This window comes from Mercurialis annua, linkage group LG3 (assembly GCF_937616625.2).
Source record: "Mercurialis annua linkage group LG3, ddMerAnnu1.2, whole genome shotgun sequence".
Lineage (NCBI taxonomy): Eukaryota > Viridiplantae > Streptophyta > Magnoliopsida > Malpighiales > Euphorbiaceae > Mercurialis > Mercurialis annua.
In genome coordinates, this window is record NC_065572.1 from 45,470,420 (window position 1) to 45,489,972 (window position 19,553).

The following is a 19,553-nucleotide window of genomic DNA, read 5'->3' on the forward strand; positions in this document are numbered from 1 at the left end:
TAGGCAAAGTCTGTGTGAAAATTGATGCTAGATTAGTATGTCGCGTCTCAAGTCTCTCTAACGCGTCGTTCCGATTACCTAAGCATGGTTAGTTTGTTTCGTGTCAAGTCTCGTTTACAAGTCGTTGCGAGTACCATACTTATCTCGCGTCACAAGTATCTTTAACGCGTCGTTCCGATTACCATACTTATCTCGGGTCACAAGTCTCTTTAACGCGTCGTTCCGATTACCATACTTATCTCGCGTCACAAGTCTCTTTATGGCGTCGTTCCGATTACCTAAGCATGGTTAGCTTATATTACGTAAAAGTGCGTGAAAAGTGACGTTAAATTAGTAAGTCTCATCTCAAGTCTCTCTAACGCATCGTTCAATTTTCTAAGCATCGTTAGGTTATTTTACGCAAAGTGTGCGTGAAAAGTGACGCTAGATTAGTATGTTTAGTCTCTTTAACGCGTCGTTCCGATTACCTATGCATGGTTAGGTTATATTACGCAAAGTGAGCGTTAAAAGTGACGCTAGATTAGTTTGTTTCGTCTCAAGTCTCTTTAACGCGTAGTTTCGATTACTTTACTTATCTCGCGTCACAAGTCTCTTTAACGCATCGTTCTGATTACCTAAGCATGGTTAGGTTATATTACGCAAAGAGTGCGTGAATAGTGACGCTATATTAGTATGTCGCGTCTCAAGTCTCTCTAACGCGTCGTTCCAATTTCCTAAGCATGGTTAGGTTATATTACGCAAAGTGTGCGTGAAAAGTGACACTAGATTAGTATGTCGCATCTCAAGTCTCTCTAACGCGTCGTTCCGAATTCCTAAGCATAGTTATGTTATATTACGCAACGCGTGCGTAAAAAGTGACGCTAGATTAATATTGCACGTCTCAAGTCTCTTTAACGCGTCGTTTCGGTTACCATTCTTATGTCGCGTCACAAGTCTCTCGAACTTGTCGTTCTGATTACCTAAGCATGGTTAGGTTATACTACGCAAAGTATGCGTAGAAAATGACAATAGATTACTATGTAGCGTCTCAAGACTATTTAACGCGTCGTTCCAATTACTTAAGCATGGTTAGGTTATATTACGCATAGTTTGTGTGGAAAGTGAAGCTAGATTAGTATGTCGCGTCTCAATTCTCTTTATCCCGTTATTCCGATTATCTAAGCATGGTTAGAGGTAATATTAGGCAAAGCGTGCGTGAAAAGTGACACTAGATTAGTATGTTTCGTATCAAGTCTTTTTAACGCGTTGTTTGATCACCATATTTATCTCGCGTCACAAGTCTCGTTAACGCGTCGTTCCGATTACCTAAGCATGGTTAGGTTATATTACGCAAAGTGTGCGTGAAAAGTGAGGTTAGATTAGTATGTCGCGTCTCAATTCTCTTTAATGCGTCATTCCGATTACCTAAGCATAGTTAGGTTATAATACGCAAAGTTTGCGTGGAAAGTGACGCTAGATTAGTATGTCGCGTGTCAAGGCTCTTTAACGCGTCGTTCTGATTACCTAAGCACGATTAGGTTATAGTACGCAAAGTGTGCGTAAAAAGGATCAATTATATCGAGTCTCAAGTCTCTTTAACGTGTCGTTCCTATTACCTAAACATGGTTAGGTTATATTACGAAAGGTGTGCGTGAAAAGTGACGCTAGATTAGCATGTCGCGTCTCAAGGCTCTTTAATACGTCGTTCCGATTACCTAAGCATGATTAGATTATAATACGCAAAGTTTGCGTGAAAAGTGACGCTAGATTAGTATGTCGCTTCTCAAGTCTCTTAAACGCGTCGTTTCGATTACCATACTTATGTCGCGTCACAAGTCTCTCTAACGCGTCGTTCCGATTATCTAAGCATGGTTAGGTTATAGTACGCAAAGTGTGCGTAAAAAGGATCAATAGATAAGTATGTCGCGTCTCAAGTCTCTTTAACGCGTTGTTCCTATTACTTAAGAATGGTTAGGTTATATTACGCAAAGTGTGCTTGAAAAGTGACGCTAGAATAGTATGTCCAGTCTCCAATCTCTTTAACGCGTCGTTCTGATTACCTAAGCATGGTTAGGTTATACTACACAAAGTGTGCGTAAAACGTGACACTAGATTAGTATGTTTCGTATCAAGTCTCTTTAACGCGTTGTTTCGATCACCATATTTATCTCGCGTCACAAGTCTCGTTAACGCGTCGTTCCGATTACCTAAGCATGGTTAGGTTATATTACGCAAAGTGTGCGTGAAAAGTGAGGTTAGATTAGTATGTCGCGTCTCAATTCTCTCTAACGCGTCGTTCCGATTTCCTAAGCATGGTAAGGTTATAATACGTAAAGTGTGCGTGAAAAGTGACACAGATTAGTATGTCGCGTCTCAAGTCTCTCTAACGCGTCGTTCCGATTTCCTAAGCATGGTTATGTTATATTACGCAACGCGTGCGTAAAAAGTGACGATAAATTAATATTGCGCGTCTCAAGTCTCATTAACACATTTCGATTACCATGCTTATGTCGCGTCACAAGTCTCTCAAACGCGTCGTTTCGATTACCTAAGCATGGTTAGGTTAATAGTACGCAAAGTGTGCGTGGAAAAGAGCAATAGTTTAGTATGTCGCGTCTCAAGTCTCTTTAACGCGTCGTTCTGATTACCTAAGTATGGTTAGGTTATATGACGCAAAGTGTGCGTGAAAAGTGACACTAGATTAGTATGTCCAGTCTCAAGTCTCTTTAACGCGTCGTTCCGATTACCTAAGCATGGTTAGGTTATATTACGCAAAGTGTGCGTAAAAAGTCACAATTAATTAGTATGTCGCATCTCAAGTCGATTAAAAGCGACGTTGCTAGATTAATATTGCGCGTCTCAAGTCTCTTTAACGCGTCGTTTCGATTACCATGCTTATGTCGCGTCACAAGTCTCTCGAACACGTTGTTCCGATTACCTTAGCATGGTTAGGTTATATTACACAAAGTGTGCGTTGAAAATGACAATAGATTAGTATGTCGTATCTCAAGTCTATTCAACGCATCGTTCGAATTACTTAAGCATGGTTAGTGTACCTGAAAAATGACAATAGATTAGTATGTCGCGTCTTAAGTCTATCTAACGCGTTGTTCCGATTACCTTAGCATGGTTAGGTTATATTACGCAAACTGTGCGTGAAAAGTGACGATAGATTAGTATGTTATCTCAATTCTCTTTATCGCGTTGTTCCAATTATATAAGCATGGTTAGGGTATATTATGCAAAGCATGCGTTAAAAGTGACACTCGATTAGTATGTCGCGTCTAAAGTCTATTTAACGCGCCGTTCCTATTATTTAAGAATAGTTAGGTTATATTACGCAAGGTGTGCGTGAAAAGTGACGCTAGATTAGTATGTCGCGTCTCAAGGCTCTTTAATGCGTCGTTCCGATTACCTAAGCATGGTTAGATTATAATACGCAAAGTTTGCGTGAAAAGTGACGCTAGATTAGTATGTCGCGTGTGAAGGCTCTTTAACGCGTCGTTCCGATTACCTAAGCATGGTTAGGCTATAGTACGCAAAGTGTGCGTAAAAAGGATCAATTGATTAGTATGTCGCGTCTCAAGTCTCTTTAACGCATTGTTTCTATTACATAAGCATGGTTAGGTTATATTACGCAAAGTGTGCTTGAAAAGTGACGCTAGATTAGTATGTCCAGGCTTAAATCTCTTTAAAGCGTTGTTCCGATTACCTAAGCATGGTTAGGTTCTATTACGTAAAGTGTGTGTAAAAAGTGACGCTAGATTAGTATGTTTCGTCTCAAGTCTCTTTAATGCGTTGTTTCGCTTACCATACATATCTCGCGTCACAAGTCTCTTTAACGCGTCGTTCCGATTACCTAAGCATGGTTAGGTTATATTACGCAATGTGTGCGTGAAAAGTGACGTTATATTAGTACGTCGCGTCTCAAGTCTCTCTAACGCGTCGTACTGATTTCCTAAGCATGGCTAGGTTATATTACGCAAAGTGTGCGTGAAAAGTGACACTAGATTAGTATGTCGCGTCTCAAGTCTCCATACGCGTCGTTCCGATTTCCTAAGCATGGTTATGTTATATTACGTAAAGTGTGCGTAAAAAGTGATGCTAGATTAATATTGCGAGCTCAAGTCTCTTGAACGCGTCGTTTCGATTATCATGCTTATGTCGCGTCACAAGTCTCTCTAACACGTCGTTCCGATTACCTAAGCATGGTTAGGTTATTATATTAGGCAAAGTGTGCGTGAAAAATGACAATAGATTAGTATGTCGCGTCTTAAGTCTATTTAACGCGTCGTTCCAATTACTTAAGCATGGTTAGGTTATATTACGCAGAGTGTACGTGAAAAATGATAATTGATTAGTATGTCGCGTCTTAAGTCTATCTAACGCGTCGTTCCGATTACCTAACCGTGGTTAGGATATATTACGCAAAGTATGCGTGAAATGTGACGCTATATTAGTATGTCGCGCCTCAATTCTCTTTATCGCGTTATTCTGATTATCTAAGCATGGTTAAGTTATATTACACAAAGCGTGCGTGAAAAGTGACGCTAGATTAGTATGTCGAGTCTCAAGTCTCTTTAAAACATCGTTCTTATTATCTAAGCATGGCTAGGTTATATTATGCAAAGTGTGCGTGAAAAGTGACACTAGATTTGTATGTCGCGTCTAAATTCACTTTGACGCGTCGTTCCGATTACCTAAGCGTGGTTAGGTTATATTACACAAAGTGTGCGTAAAAAGTGAGGCTAGATTAGTATGGCTCGTCTCGAGTCTCTTTAACGCGTCGTTTCGATTACCATGCTTATGTCGAGTCACAAGTCTTTCTAACGCGTCGTTCCGATTACCTAATAAGTATGGTTAGGTTATATTATGCAAAGTGTGGTGAAAAATGACAATTGATTAGTATGTCGCGTCTCAAGTCTATTTAACACGTTGTTCCTTTTACCTAAGCATGGTTAGGTTATATTACGCAAGGTGTACGGGAAAAGTGACGCTAGATTAGTATGTCGCGTCTCAAGGCTCTTTAATGCGTCGTTCCAATTATGCAATAAATCTTAACTAATACTGAGAGGACATGCCGGTTGATAAAATGCCCATGGTGAGGCCGTGATCCTGGTTTGTCACACATGTATATATGTTAAGGTTTATCGTCGTATCTCTAAATGGTATCAGAGCCTAACAGAGACGAGAAAGAAATATATATACTAGTTTTTACTTTGTGAAAATTGGGCCAGTACCTTACGATCATGCTCACAAAAAGTTGTTGTTCTACACCTTCTAATACTGCTCTTAACTATTGTAAATAAAAATGATTATCTTTATGAGTTTACTTATCTTCCATAAAATCAAAACATATTTGATACAAAAGCCCCTCTTCTCAATCCCTAGATTCTCGGTATCTACATGTAGTGATTGGTACAGTTGAAACTTCCTTGAATGTAGGCTCAGTGTTTTTCACCTTTTTCCCAAATTACAACCTTTCCCTCTCTGATCTGATGGCTCTTACGGCTTTAAAGGTGCAAATACAAATTACTGGAGCTCAACAAGTTGCTGATTCAATTGCAACTACTCTTCACTATCAAATGGTGTATCGTTTGCAAAACCATGCTTTAAACCTCACTTTACCACAAACCATAATGATGCCCTTTTGATAAAAACAAATTCCCAAAACATCCCTTCTTGTGTCCATATACCCAAACAAATCACTAGAAATGAACTCCTACACCTTTTCCCCAAAAAGTGGATTACCAACTATGAAATAATGCATGAATCTACTCAACTTGTTCAATCCTGTACTCCAGTATTCACAAAAAAAACCGATGGCACTGTTGAGACGTCTTTTGCAAAACATACTGATGTCACTCCCCAGGTATTTTCTACACAGTTCATGCTTGAACCATTTCCACAAGAAAAAGGAGTTCCTGTTGTCTCGCATCTCAAGTCTCTTTATTGCGTCGTTTCGATTACCATGTTTATGTTGAGTCATAAGACTCTCTAACGCGTCGTTCCGATTACCATAAGCATGGTTAGGTTATAATACGCAAAGTGTGCGTGAAAAGTAACAATAGATAAATATGTCGCGTCACAAGTCTCTTTAACGCGTCGTTCCGATTACCAAAGCATGGTTAGGTTATATTACGCAAATTGCGCGTTATAAGTGACGCTATATTAATTTCGCGTCTCAAGTGTCTTTAACGCGTCGTTTCGATTACCATGCTTATGTCGCGTCACAAGTCTCTCTAGCGCGTCGTTCCTATTACCTAAGCATGATTAGGTTATAGTACGCAAAGTGTGCGTGAAAAGGATTAATAGATTAGTATGTCGCATCTCAGGTCTCTTTAGCGCATCGTTCTTATTACCTAAGCATGGTTAGGTTATATTACTCAAAGTTTGCGTGAAAAGTGACGCTAGATAGTATGTCCAGTCTCAAGTCTCTTTAACACGTCGTTCCAATTACGCAAAGGGTGCATAAAAAGTGTGGCTAAGTTAGTATGTTACATCTCAAGACTCTTTAACGTGTCGTTTTGATTACCATGCTTATATCTCGCGTCACAAGTCTCTTTAACGCGTCATTCCGATTACCTAAGCATGGTTCGGTTATATTACGCAAAGTGTGCGTGAAAAGTGACGTTATATTAGTATGTCGCATTTCAAATCTCTCTAATGCGTCGTTCTGATTTCCTAAGCATGGTTAGGTTATTTAGGCAAACTGTGTGTGAAAAGTGATGCTAGATTAGTATGTCGCGTCTTAAGTCTCTCTAACGCGTCGTTCCGATTTCCTAAGCATGTGTAGGTTATATTGCGCAAAGTGTGCGTAAAAAGTGATGCTAGATTAATATGGCGCATATCAAGTCTCTTTAACGGGTCGTTTCGATTACCATGTTTATGTCGCGTCACAAGTCTCTCTAACGCGTCGTTCCGATTACCTAAGCATGGTTAGGTTATATTACGCAAAGTGCGCGTGAAAGATGACAATAGATTAATATGTCGCGTCTCAAGTCTTTATAACGTGTCGTTCCAATTATTTAAGCATGGTTTGGTTATATTACGCAAAGTATGTGTGAAAAATGACAATTGATTAGTTTGTCGTGTCTTAAGTCTATCTAATGCGTCGTTCCGATTACCTAAGCATGGTTAGGTTATATTATGCAAACTGTGCGTGAAAAATGATGCTAGATTAGTATGTCGCGTCTCAAGTCTCTTTAACGCGTCGTTCCGATTACCTAAGCATGGTTATGTTATATTACCCAAAGAGTGCGTGAAAAGTGACGCTAGATTAGTATGTCGCGTCTCAGGTCTCTTTAACGCGTCGTTCAGATTACCCAAGAATGGTTAGGTTATATTACGCAAAGTGTGCGAGAAAAGTAACGGTAGATTAATATGTCGCATCTCATGTCTCTTTCTGTAATGCGTCGTTCCGATTACCCTTACATGGTTAGGTTATATTACGCAAGGTGTGCGTGAAAAGTGACCGTGGACTAGTATGTCTCATCTCAAGGCTCGTTAATGCGTCGTTCCGATTAACTAAGCATAGTTATATTATGCAAAGTTTGCGTGAAAAGTGACGTTAGATTTGTATCTCGCGTCTCAAGTCTCTCTAACGCGTTGTTCCGATTACCTAAGCATGGCTAGGTTATAGTACGCAAAGTGTGCGTGAAAAGTAACAATAGATTAGTATGTCGCGTATCAATTCTATTTAACGCGTCGTTCCGATTACCTAAGCATGGTTAGGTTATATGACACAAAGCGTGCATGACAAGTAACGCTAGATTAATATTCCGCGTCTCAAGTCTGTTTAACGCATCCTTCCGATTACCTAAGCATGATTAGGTTATATTACGCAAAGTATGCGTGAAAAGTGACGCTAGATATGTTGAGTCACAAATCTCTTTAACGCGTTGTTCCGATTACCTAAGCTTGGTTAGGTTATATTACGCAAAGTGTGCGTAAAACGTGACGCTAGATTAGGATGGCGCGTCTCAAGTCTCTCTAACGCGTCGTTTCGATTACCATGCTTATGTCGCGTCACAAGTCTCTCTAACGCGTCGTTCCGATTACCTATGCATGGTTGGTTTATATTACCCAAAGTGTGCGTGAAAAGAGACGCTAGATTAGTATGTCGCGTCTCAATTCTCTTTAACGCGTTGTTCCGATTACCTAAGCATGATTAGGTTATTTTACTCAAAGTGTGCGTGAAAAGTGACGCTACATTAGTATGTTGCGTCTCAATTCTCTTTAACGCGTGGTTCCGATTACCCAAGCATGGTTAGGTTATTTTACGCAAAGTGTGCGTCAAAAGTGACGCTAGTATAGTATGTCGCGTCTCAAGTCACTTTAACTCGTTGTTCCAATTACCATGCTTATGTCGCGTCACAAGTCTGTGTAATGCGTCGTTTCGATTAGCTAAGCATGGTTAGGTTATATTACGCAAAGTGTGCGTGAAAAATGACAATAGTAAATCGCGTCTTACGTCTATTTAACGCGTCGTTCCGATTACATAAGAATGGTTAGGTTATATTATGCAAAGTGTGCGTGAAAAGTGACGCTAGATGAGTATGTCGCGTCTCAAGTCTCTTTGACGTGTCGTTTCGATTACCATGCTTATCCCGCGTCCCAAGTCTCTTTAACGCGTCGTTGCGATTACCTAAGCATGGTTAGGTTATATTATGCCAAGTGGGCGTGAAAATTGATGCTAGATTAGTATATCCTACCTCAAGTCTATCTAACGCGTCGTTCCGATTTCCTAAGCATGGTTAGGTTATATTACGCAAAGTGTGCATAAAAAGTCACAATTAATGAGTATGTCACGTCTCAAGTCGATTAAAAGCGACGTTGCGATTACCTAACCATGATTAGGTTATAGTACGCAAAGTTTGCTTGAAAACTGACGCTAGATTAGTATATCGCGTCTCAATTCTATTTAACGCGTTGTTCCGATTAACTAAGCATGGTTAGGTTATATTACGCAAAGTGTGCGTGAAAAATGACTTTAGATTAGTATGCCGCATCTCAAGTCTCTCTAACGCGTCGTTCCGATTTCCTAAGCATGGTTTGGTTATATTATGCAAAGTGTCCGCGAAAGGTGACACTAGATTAGTATGTCGCGTCTCAAGTCTCCTTAACGTGTCGTTCCGATATCCTAAGCATGGTTATGTTGTATTACGCAATGCGTGCGTAAAAAGTGACGCTAGATTAATATTGCGCGTCTCAAGTCTCTTTAACGCGTTGTTTCGATTACCATGCTTATGTCGCGTCACAAGTCTCTCGAACACGTCGTTCCGATTACCTTAGCATGGTTAGGTTATATTACACAAAGTGTGCGTTGAAAATGACAATAGATTAGTATGTCGAATTTCAAGTCTATTTAACGCATCGTTCGAATTACTTAAGCATGGTTAGGTTATATTAGGCAGAGTGTACGTGAAAAATGGCAATAGATTAGTATGTCGCGTCTTAAGTATATCTAACGCGTTGTTCCGATTACCTTAGCATAGTTAGGTTATTTTACGCAAACTGTGCGTGAAAAGTGACGCTAGATTAGTATGTCGCATCTCAATTCTCTTTATCGCGTTGTTCCAATTTTCTAAGCATGGTTAGGGTATATTATGCAAAGCGTGCGTGAAAAGTGACATTAGATTAGTATGTCGCGTCTAAAGTCTATTTAACGCGTCGTTCCTATTACCTAAGAATGGTTAGGTTATATTACGCAGTGTACGTGAAAAGTGACGCTAGATTAGCATGTCGCGTCTCAAGGCTCTTTAATGCGTCCTTCCAATTACCTAAGCATGGTTAGTTATAATACGCAAAGTTTGCGTGAAAAGTGACGCTAGATTAATATGTCGCGTGTCAAGGCTCTTTAATGTGTCGTTCCGATTACCTAAGCTTGCTTAGGCTGTACGCAAAGTGTGCGTAAAAAGGATCAATTTATTAGTATGTCGCATCTCAAGTCTCTTTATCGCATTGTTCCTATATTACATAAGCATGGCTAGGTTATATTATGCAAAGTGTGCGTGAAAAGTGACGCTAGATTTGTATGTCCAGGCTCAAATCTCTTTAAAACGTTGTTCTGATTACCTAAGCATGGTTAGGTTCTATTACGCAAAGTGTGTGTAAAAAGTGACGCTAGATTAGTATGTTTCGTCTCAAGTCTCTTTAATGCGTCGTTTCGCTTACCATACATATCTCGCGTCACAAGTCTCTTTAACGCGTCGTTCCGATTACCTAAGCACGGTTAGGTTGTATTACGCAATGTGTGCGTGAAAAGTGACGTTAGTTTAGTACGTCGCGTCTCAAGACTCTCTATCGCGTCGTACCGATTTCCTAAGCATGACTAGATTATATTACGCAAAGTGTAAGTGAACAGTGACACTAGATTAGTATGTCGCGTCTCAAGTCTCCATACGCGCCGTTCCCATTTCCTAAGCATGGTTATGTTATATTACGCAAAGTGTGCGTAAAAAGTGACGCTAGATTATTGCAGCGTCTCAAGCTTGAACGCGTCGTTTCGATTATCATGCTTATGTCGCGTCACAAGTCTCTCTAACGCGTCGTTCCGATTTCCTAAGCATGGTTAGGTTATATTACGCAAAGTGTGCGTGAAAAGTGACGCTAGATTAGTATGTCCAGTCTCAAGTCTCTTTAACGCGTCGTTCCGATTACCTAAGCATGGTTAGGTTATATTACGCAAAGTGTGCTTAAAAAGTGACGCTAGATTAGTTTGTTTCGTCTCAAGTCTCTTTTACAAGTCGTTGCGAGTACCATACTTATCTCGCGTCACAAGTATCTTTAATGCGTCATTCCGATTACCATACTTATCTCGGGTCACAAGTCTCTTTACCACGTCGTTCCGATTACCATACTTATCTCGCGTCACAAGTCTCTTTATGGCGTCGTTCCGATTACCTAAGCATGGTTAGGTTATATTACGCAAAAGTGCGTGAAAAGTGACGTTAATTTAGTAAGTCTCATCTCAAGTCTCTCTAACGCATCGTTCAATTTTCTAAGCATGGTTAGGTTATTTTATGCAAAGTGTGCGTGAAAAGTGACGCTAGATTAGTATGTCCAGTCTCTTTAACGCGTCGTTCCGATTACCTATGCATGGTTAGGTTATATTACGCAAAGTGAGCGTAAAAAGTGACGCTAGATTAGTTTGTTTCGTCTCAAGTCTCTTTAACGCGTAGTTTCGATTACTATACTTATCTCGCGTCACAAGTCTCTTTAACGCATCGTTCTGATTACCTAAGCATGGTTAGGTTATATTACGCAAAGAGTGCGTGAATAGTGACGCTATATTAGTATGTCGCGTCTCAAGTCTCTCTAACGCGTCGTTCCAATTTCCTAAGCATGGTTAGGTTATATTACGCAAAGCGTGCGTGAAAAGTGACACTAGATTAGTATATCACGTCTCAAGTCTCTCTAACTCGTCGTTCCGAATTCCTAAGCATAGTTATGTTATATTACGCAACGCGTGCGTAAAAAGTGACGCTAGATTAATATTGCACGTCTCAAGTCTCTTTAACGCGTCGTTTCGTTTACCATTCTTATGTCGCGTCACAAGTCTCTCGAACGTGTTGTTCTGATTACCTAAGCATAGTTAGGTTAGACTACGCAAAAGCGTGCGTGAAAAGTGACAGTAGATTAGTATGTCGCGTCAAAAGTCTATTTAACGCGTCATTCCTTATACCTAAGCATTGTTAGGTTATATTACGCAAGGTGTGCGTGAAAAGTGACGATCGATTAGTATGTCGCGTCTCAAGGCTCTTTAATGCGTCATTCCGATTACCTAAGCATAGTTAGGTTATAATACGCAAAGTTTGCGTGGAAAGTGACGCTAGATGAGTATGTCGCGTGACAAGGCTCTTTAACGCGTCGTTCTGATTACCTAAGCACGGTTAGGTTATAGTACGCAAAGTGTGCGTAAAAAGGATCAATTATATCGAGTCTCAAGTCTCTTTAACGTGTCGTTCCTATTACCTAAGCATGGTTAGGTTATACTACGAAAGGTGTGCGTGAAAAGTCTCAAGGCTCTTTAATACGTCGTTCCGATTACCTAAGCATGATTAGATTATAATACGCAAAGTTTGCGTGAAAAGTGACGCTAGATTAGTATGTCGCTTCTCAAGTCTATTAAACGCGTCGTTTCGATTACCATGCTTATGTCGCATCACAAGTCTCTCTAACGCGTCGTTCCGATTATCTAAGCATGGTTAGGTTATAGTACGCAAAGTGTGCGTAAAAAGGATCAATAGATAAGTATGTCGCGTCTCAAGTCTCTTTAACGCGTTGTTCCTATTACCTAAGAATGGTTAGGTTATATTACGGAAAGTGTGCTTGAAAAGTGACGCTAGAATAGTATGTCCAGTCTCCAATCTCTTTAACGCGTCGTTCCGATTACCTAAGCATGGTTAGGTTATATTACGCAAAGTGTGCGTAAAAAGTGACACTAGATTAGTATGTTTCGTATCAAGTCTCTTTAACGCGTTGTTTCGATCACCATACTTATCTCGCGTCACAAGTCTCTTTAACGCGTCGTTCCGATTACCTAAGCATGGTTAGGTTATATTACGCAAAGTGTGCGTGAAAAGTGAGGTTAGATTAGTAGGTCGCGTCTCAATTCTCTCTAACGCGTCGTTCCGATTTCCTAAGCATGGTTAGGTTATAATACGTAAAGTGTGCGTGAAAAGTGACACAGATTAGTATGTCGCGTCTCAAGTCTCTCTAACGCGTCGTTCCGATTTCCTAAGCATGGTTATGTTATATTACGCAACGCGTGCGTAAAAAGTGACGCTAAATTAATATTGCGTGTCTCAAGTCTCTTTAACGCGTCATTTCGATTACCATGCTTATGTCGCGTCACAAGTCTCTCTAACGCGTCGTTTCGATTACCTAAGCATGGTTAGGTTAATAGTACGCAAAGTGTATGTGGAAAGGAGCAATAGTTTAGTATGTCGCGTCTCAAGTCTCTTTAACGCGTCGTTCCGATTACCAAAGTATGGTTAGGTTATATGACGCAAAGTGTGCGTGAAAAGTGACGCTAGATTAGTATGTCCAGTCTGAAGTCTCTTTAACGCGTCGTTCCGATTACCTAAGCATGGTTAGGTTATATTACGCAAAGTGTGTGTAAAAAGTGACGCTAGATTAGTTTGTTTCTTCTCAAGTCTCTTTAACGCGTAGTTTCGATTACTATACTTATCTCGCGTCACAAGTCTCTTTAACGCGTCGTTCCGATTACCTAAGCATGGTTAGGTTATATTACGCAAAGAGTGCGTGGAAAGGAGCAATCTTACCTTATTATTAGAGAAAGGGGAAAGGGCTTTTTTCAGCTGGTGCGCAGGTTAGTATTTCGCGTCTCAAGTCTTTAACGCGTCGTTCCGATTCCCTAAGTATGGTTTGGTTATATTACGCAAAGTGTGCGTTAAAAGTGACGCTAGATTAGTATGTCCAGTCTCAAGTCTCTTTAACGCGTCGTTCCGATTACCTAAGCATGGTTAGGTTATATTACTCAAAGTGTGCTTAAAAAGAGAGGCTAGATTAGTTTGTTTCGTCTTAATTCTCTTTAACGCGTCGTTTCGATTACGATACTTATCTCGCGTCACAAGTCTCTTTAACGTGTCGTTCCGATTACCTATGCATGGTTAGGTTATATTACGCAAAGTGTGCGTGAAAAGTGACTTTATATTAGCATGTCGCATCTCAAGTCTCTCTAACGCGTCCTTCCGATTTCCTAAGCATGGTTAGGTTATATTACGCAAAGTGTCCGTGAAAAGTGACACTAGATTAGAATGTCGCGTCTCAAATCCCTCTAATGCATCGTTCCGATATCTTAAGCAATGGTTATGTTAGATTACGCAACGCGTGCGTAAAAAGTGACTCTAGATTAATATTGCGCGTCTCAAGTCTCTTTAACGCGTCGTTTCGATTACCATGCTTATGTCGCGTCACAAGTCTCTCGAACACGTCGTTCCGATTACCTTAGCATGGTTAGGTTATATTACACAAAGTGTGCGTTGAAAATGACAATAGATTAGTATGTCGTATCTCAAGTCTATTTAACGCATCGTTCGAATTACTTAAGCATGGTTAGTGTACGTGAAAAATGACAATAGATTAGTATGTCGCGTCTTAAGTCTATCTAACGCGTTGTTCCGATTACCTTAGCATGGTTAGGTTATATTACGCAAACTGTGCGTGAAAAGTGACGCTAGATTAGTATGTTATCTCAATTCTCTTTATCGCGTTGTTCCAATTATATTAGCATGGTTAGGGTATATTATGCAAAGCGTGCGTTAAAAGTGACACTCAATTAGTATGTCGCGTCTAAAGTCTATTTAACGCGTCGTTCCTATTATTTAGGAATAGTTAGGTTATATTACGCAAGGTGTGCGTGAAAAGTGACGCTAGATTAGTATGTCGCGTCTCAAGGCTCTTTAATGCGTCGTTCCGATTACCTAAGCATGGTTAGGGTATAATACGCAAAGTTTGCGTGAAAAGTGACGCTAGATTAGTATGTCGCGTGTGAAGGCTCTTTAACGCGTCGTTCCGATTACCTAAGCATGGTTAGGCTATAGTACGCAAAGTGTCCGTAAAAAGGATCAATTGATTAGTATGTCGCGTCTCAAGTCTCCTTAACGCATTGTTTCTATTACATAAGCATGGTTAGGTTATATTACGCAAAGTGTGCGTGAAAAGTGACGCTAGATTTGTATGTTTCGTCTCAAGTCTCTTTAATACGTCGTTTCGCTTACCATACATATCTCGCGTCACAAGTCTCTTTAACGCGTCGTTCCGATTACCTAATCATGGTTGGGTTATATTCCGCAATGTGTGCGTGAAAAGTGACGTTATATTAGTACGTCGCGTCTCAAGTCTCTCTACCTTGTCGTACCGATTTCCTAAGCATGGCTAGGTTATATTACGCAAAGTGTGCGTGAAAAGTGACACTAGATTAGTATGTCGCGTCTCAAGTCTCCATACGCGTCGTTCCGATTTCCTAAGCATGGTTATGTTATATTACGCAAAGTGTGCGTAAAAAGTGATGCTAGATTAATATTGCGAGCTCAAGTCTCTTGAACGCGTCGTTTCGATTATCATGCTTATGTCGCGTCACAAGTCTCTCTAACACGTCGTTCCGATTACCTAAGCATGGTTAGGTTATTATATTAGGCAAAGTGTGCGTGAAAAATGACAATAGATTAGTATGTCGCGTCTTAAGTCTATTTAACGCGTCGTTCCAATTACTTAAGCATGGTTAGGTTATATTACGCAGAGTGTACGTGAAAAATGATAATTGATTAGTATGTCGCGTCTTAAGTCTATCTAACGCGTCGTTCCTATTACCTAACCGTGGTTAGGTTATATTACGCAAAGTATGCGTGAAATGTGACGCTAGATTAGTATGTCGCGCCTCAATTCTCTTTATCGCGTTATTCTAATTATCTAAGCATGGTTAGGTTATATTACACAAAGCGTGCGTGAAAAGTGACGCTAGATTAGTATGTCGCATCTCAAGTCTCTTTAAAACATCGTTCTGATTATCTAAGCATGGCTAGGTTATATTATGCAAAGTGTGCGTGAAAAGTGACACTAGATTTGTATGTCGCGTCTAAATTCACTTTGACGCGTCGTTTCGATTACCTAAGCGTGGTTAGGTTATATTACACAAAGTGTGCGTAAAAAGTGAGGCTAGATTAGTATGGCCCGTCTCGAGTCTTATGCTTATGTCGAGTCACAAGTCTTTCTAACGCGTCGTTCCGATTACCTAAGAAGTATGGTTAGGTTATATTATGCAAAGTGTGGTGAAAAATGACAATAGATTAGTATGTCGCGTCTCAAGTCTATTTAACACGTTGTTCCTTTTACCTAAGCATGGTTAGGTTATATTACGCAAGGTGTACGGGAAAAGTGACGCTAGATTAGTATGTCGCGTCTCAAGGCTTTTTAATGCGTCGTTCCAATTATGCAATAAATCTTAACTAATACTGAGAGGACATGCCGGTTGATAAAATGCCCATGGTGAGGCTGTGATCCTGGTTTGTCACACATGTATATGTTAAGGTTTATCGTCGTATCTCTAAATGGTATCAGAGCCTAACAGAGACGAGAAAGAAATATATATACTAGTTTTTACTTTGTGAAAATTGGGCCAGTACCTTACGATCATGCTCACAAAAAGTTGTTGGTCTACACCTTCTAATACTGCTCTTACTATTGTAAATAAAAATGATTATCTTTATGAGTTTACTTATCTTCCATAAAATCAAAACATATTTGATACAAAAGCCCCTCTTCTCAATCCTTAGATTCTCGGTATCTACAGTATCAACATGCAGTGATTGGTACATTTGAAACTTCGTTGAATGCAGGCTCAGTGTTTTTCACCTTTTTCCCAAATTACAACCTTTCCCTCTCTGATCTGATGGCTCTTACGGCTTTAAAGGTGCAAATACAAATTACTGGAGCTCAACAAGTTGCTGATTCAATTGCAACTACTCTTCACTATCAAATGGTGTATCGTTTGCAAAACCATGCTTTAAACCTCACTTTACCACAAACCATAATGATGCCCTTTTGATAAAAACAGATTCCCAAAACATCCCTTCTTGTGTCCATATACCCAAACAAATCACTAGAAATGAACTCCTACACCTTTTCCCCAAAAAGTGGATTACCAACTATGAAATAATGCATGAATCTACTCAACTTGTTCAATCCTGTACTCCAGTATTCACAAAAAAAAACCCGATGGCAATGTTGAGACGTCTTTTGCAAAACATACCGATGTCATTCCTCAGGTATTTTCTACACAGTTCATGCTTGAACCATTTCCACAAGAAAATGGAGTTCCTGTTGTCTCGCATCTCAAGTCTCTTTATTGCGTCGTTTCGATTACCATGTTTATGTTGAGTCATAAGACTCTCTAACGTGTCGTTCCGATTACCATAAGCATGGTTAGGTTATAATACGCAAAGTGTGCGTGAAAAGTAACAATAGATAAGTATGTCGCGTCACAAGTCTCTTTAACGCGTCGTTCAGATTACCAAAGAATGGTTAGGTTATATTACGCAAATTGCGCGTTATAAGTGACGCTATATTAATTTCGCGTCTCAAATGTCTTTAACTCGTCGTTTCGATTACCATGCTTATGTCGCGTCACAAGTCTCTCTAGCGCGTCGTTCCTATTACCTAAGCATGGTTAGGTTATAGTACGCAAAGTGTGCGTGAAAAGGATTAATAGATTAGTATGTCGCATCTCAGGTCTCTTTAGCGCGTCGTTCCTATTACCTAAGCATGGTTAGGTTATATTACGCAAAGTTTACGTGAAAAGTGACGCTAGATTAGTATGTCCAGTCTCAAGTCCCTTTAACACGTCGTTCCAATTATCTAAGTATGGTTAGGCTATATTACGCAAAGTGTGCATAAAAAGTGTGGCTAAATTAGTATGTTACATCTCAAGACTCTTTAACACGTCGTTTTGATTACCATGGTTATATCTCGCATCACAAGTCTCTTTAACGCGTCATTCCGATTACCTAAGCATGGTTCGGTTATATTACGCAAAGTGTGCGTGAAAAGTGACGTTATATTAGTATGTCGCATCTCAAATCTCTCTAATGCGTCGTTCTGATTTCCTAAGCATGGTTAGGTTATTTAGGCAAAGTGTGTGTGAAAAGTGATGCTAGATTAGTATGTCGCGTCTTAAGTCTCTCTAACGCGTCGTTCCGATTTCCTAAGCATGTGTAGGTTATATTACGCAAAGTGTGCGTAAAAAGTGATGCTAGATTAATATGGCGCATATCAAGTCTCTTTAACGGGTCGTTTCGATTACCATGTTTATGTCGCGTCACAAGTCTCTCTAACGCGTCGTTCCGATTACCTAAGCATGGTTAGGTTATATTACGCAAAGTGCGCGTGAAAGATGACAATAGATTAATATGTCGCGTCTCAAGTCTTTATAACGTTTCGTTCCAATTATTTAAGCATGGTTTGGTTATATTACGCAAAGTATGTGTGAAAAATGACAATAGATTAGTTTGTCGTGTCTTAAGTCTATCTAATGCGTCGTTCCGATTACCTAAGCATGGTTATGTTATATTATGCAAACTGTGCGTGAAAAATGATGCTAGATTAGTATGTCGCGTCTCAAGTCTCATTAACGCGTCGTTCCGATTACCTAAGCATGGTTATGTTATATTACCCAAAGAGTGCGTGAAAAGTGACGCTAGATTAGTATGTCGCGTCTCAGATCTCTTTAACGCGTCGTTCAGATTACCCAAGAATGGTTAGGTTATATTACGCAAAGTGTGCGGGAAAAGTAACGGTAGATTAGTATGTCGCATCTCATGTCTCTTTCTGTAATGCGTCGTTCCGATTACCTAAGCATGGTTAGGTTATATTACGCAAGGTGTGCGTGAAAAGTGACGCTAGACTAGTATGTCTCGTCTCAAGGCTCTGTAATGCGTCGTTCCGATTAACTAAGCATAGTTATATTATGCAAAGTTTGCGTGAAAAGTGACGTTAGATTTGTATCTCGCGTCTCAAGTCTCTCTAACGCGTTGTTCCGATTACCTAAGCATGGCTAGGTTATAGTACGCAAAGTGTGCGTGAAAAGTAACAATAGATTAATACGTCGCGTCTCAAGTCTCTTTAACGCGTCGTTCCGATTACCTAAGCATGGTTAGGTTATATTACGCAAAGTGTGCGTGAAAAGTGACTATAGATTAGTATGTCGCGTATCAATTCTATTTAACGCGTCGTTCCGATTACCTAAGCATGGTTAGGTTATATGACACAAAGCGTGCATGACAAGTAACGCTAGATTAATATTTCGCGTTTCAAGTCTGTTTAACGCATCCTTCCGATTACCTAAGCATGATTAGGTTATATTACGCAAAGTATGCGTGAAAAGTGACGCTAGATATGTTGAGTCACAAGTCTCTTTAACGCGTCGTTCCGATTACCTAAGCTTGGTTAGGTTATATTACGCAAAGTGTGCGTAAAAAGTGACGCTTGATTAGGATGGCGCGTCTCAAGTCTCTCTAACGCGTCGTTTCGATTACCATGCTTATGTCGCGTCACAAGTCTCTCTAACGTGTCGTTCCGATTACCTATGCATGGTTGGTTTATATTACGCAAAGTGTGCGTGAAAAGAGACGCTAGATTAGTATGTCGCGTCTCAATTCTCTTTAACGCGTTGTTCCGATTACCTAAGCATGAATAGGTTATTTTACTCAAAGTGTGCGTGAAAAGTGACGCTACATTAGTATGTTGCGTCTCAATTCTCTTTAACGCGTGGTTCCGATTAACCATGGTTTGGTTAATTTTACGCGCAGTGTGCCTCAAAAGTGACGCTAGAATAGTATGTCGCGTCTCAAGTCTATTACGCAAAGTGTGCTTGAAAAATGACAATAGTATGTCGCGTCTCAAGTCTCTTTTACGTGTCGTTTCGATTACCATGCTTATCCCGCGTCCCAAGTATCTTTAACGCGTCGTTGCGATTACCTAAGCATGGTTAGGTTATATTACGCCAAGTGTGCGTGAAAATTGACGCTAGATTAGTATATCCTACCTCCAGT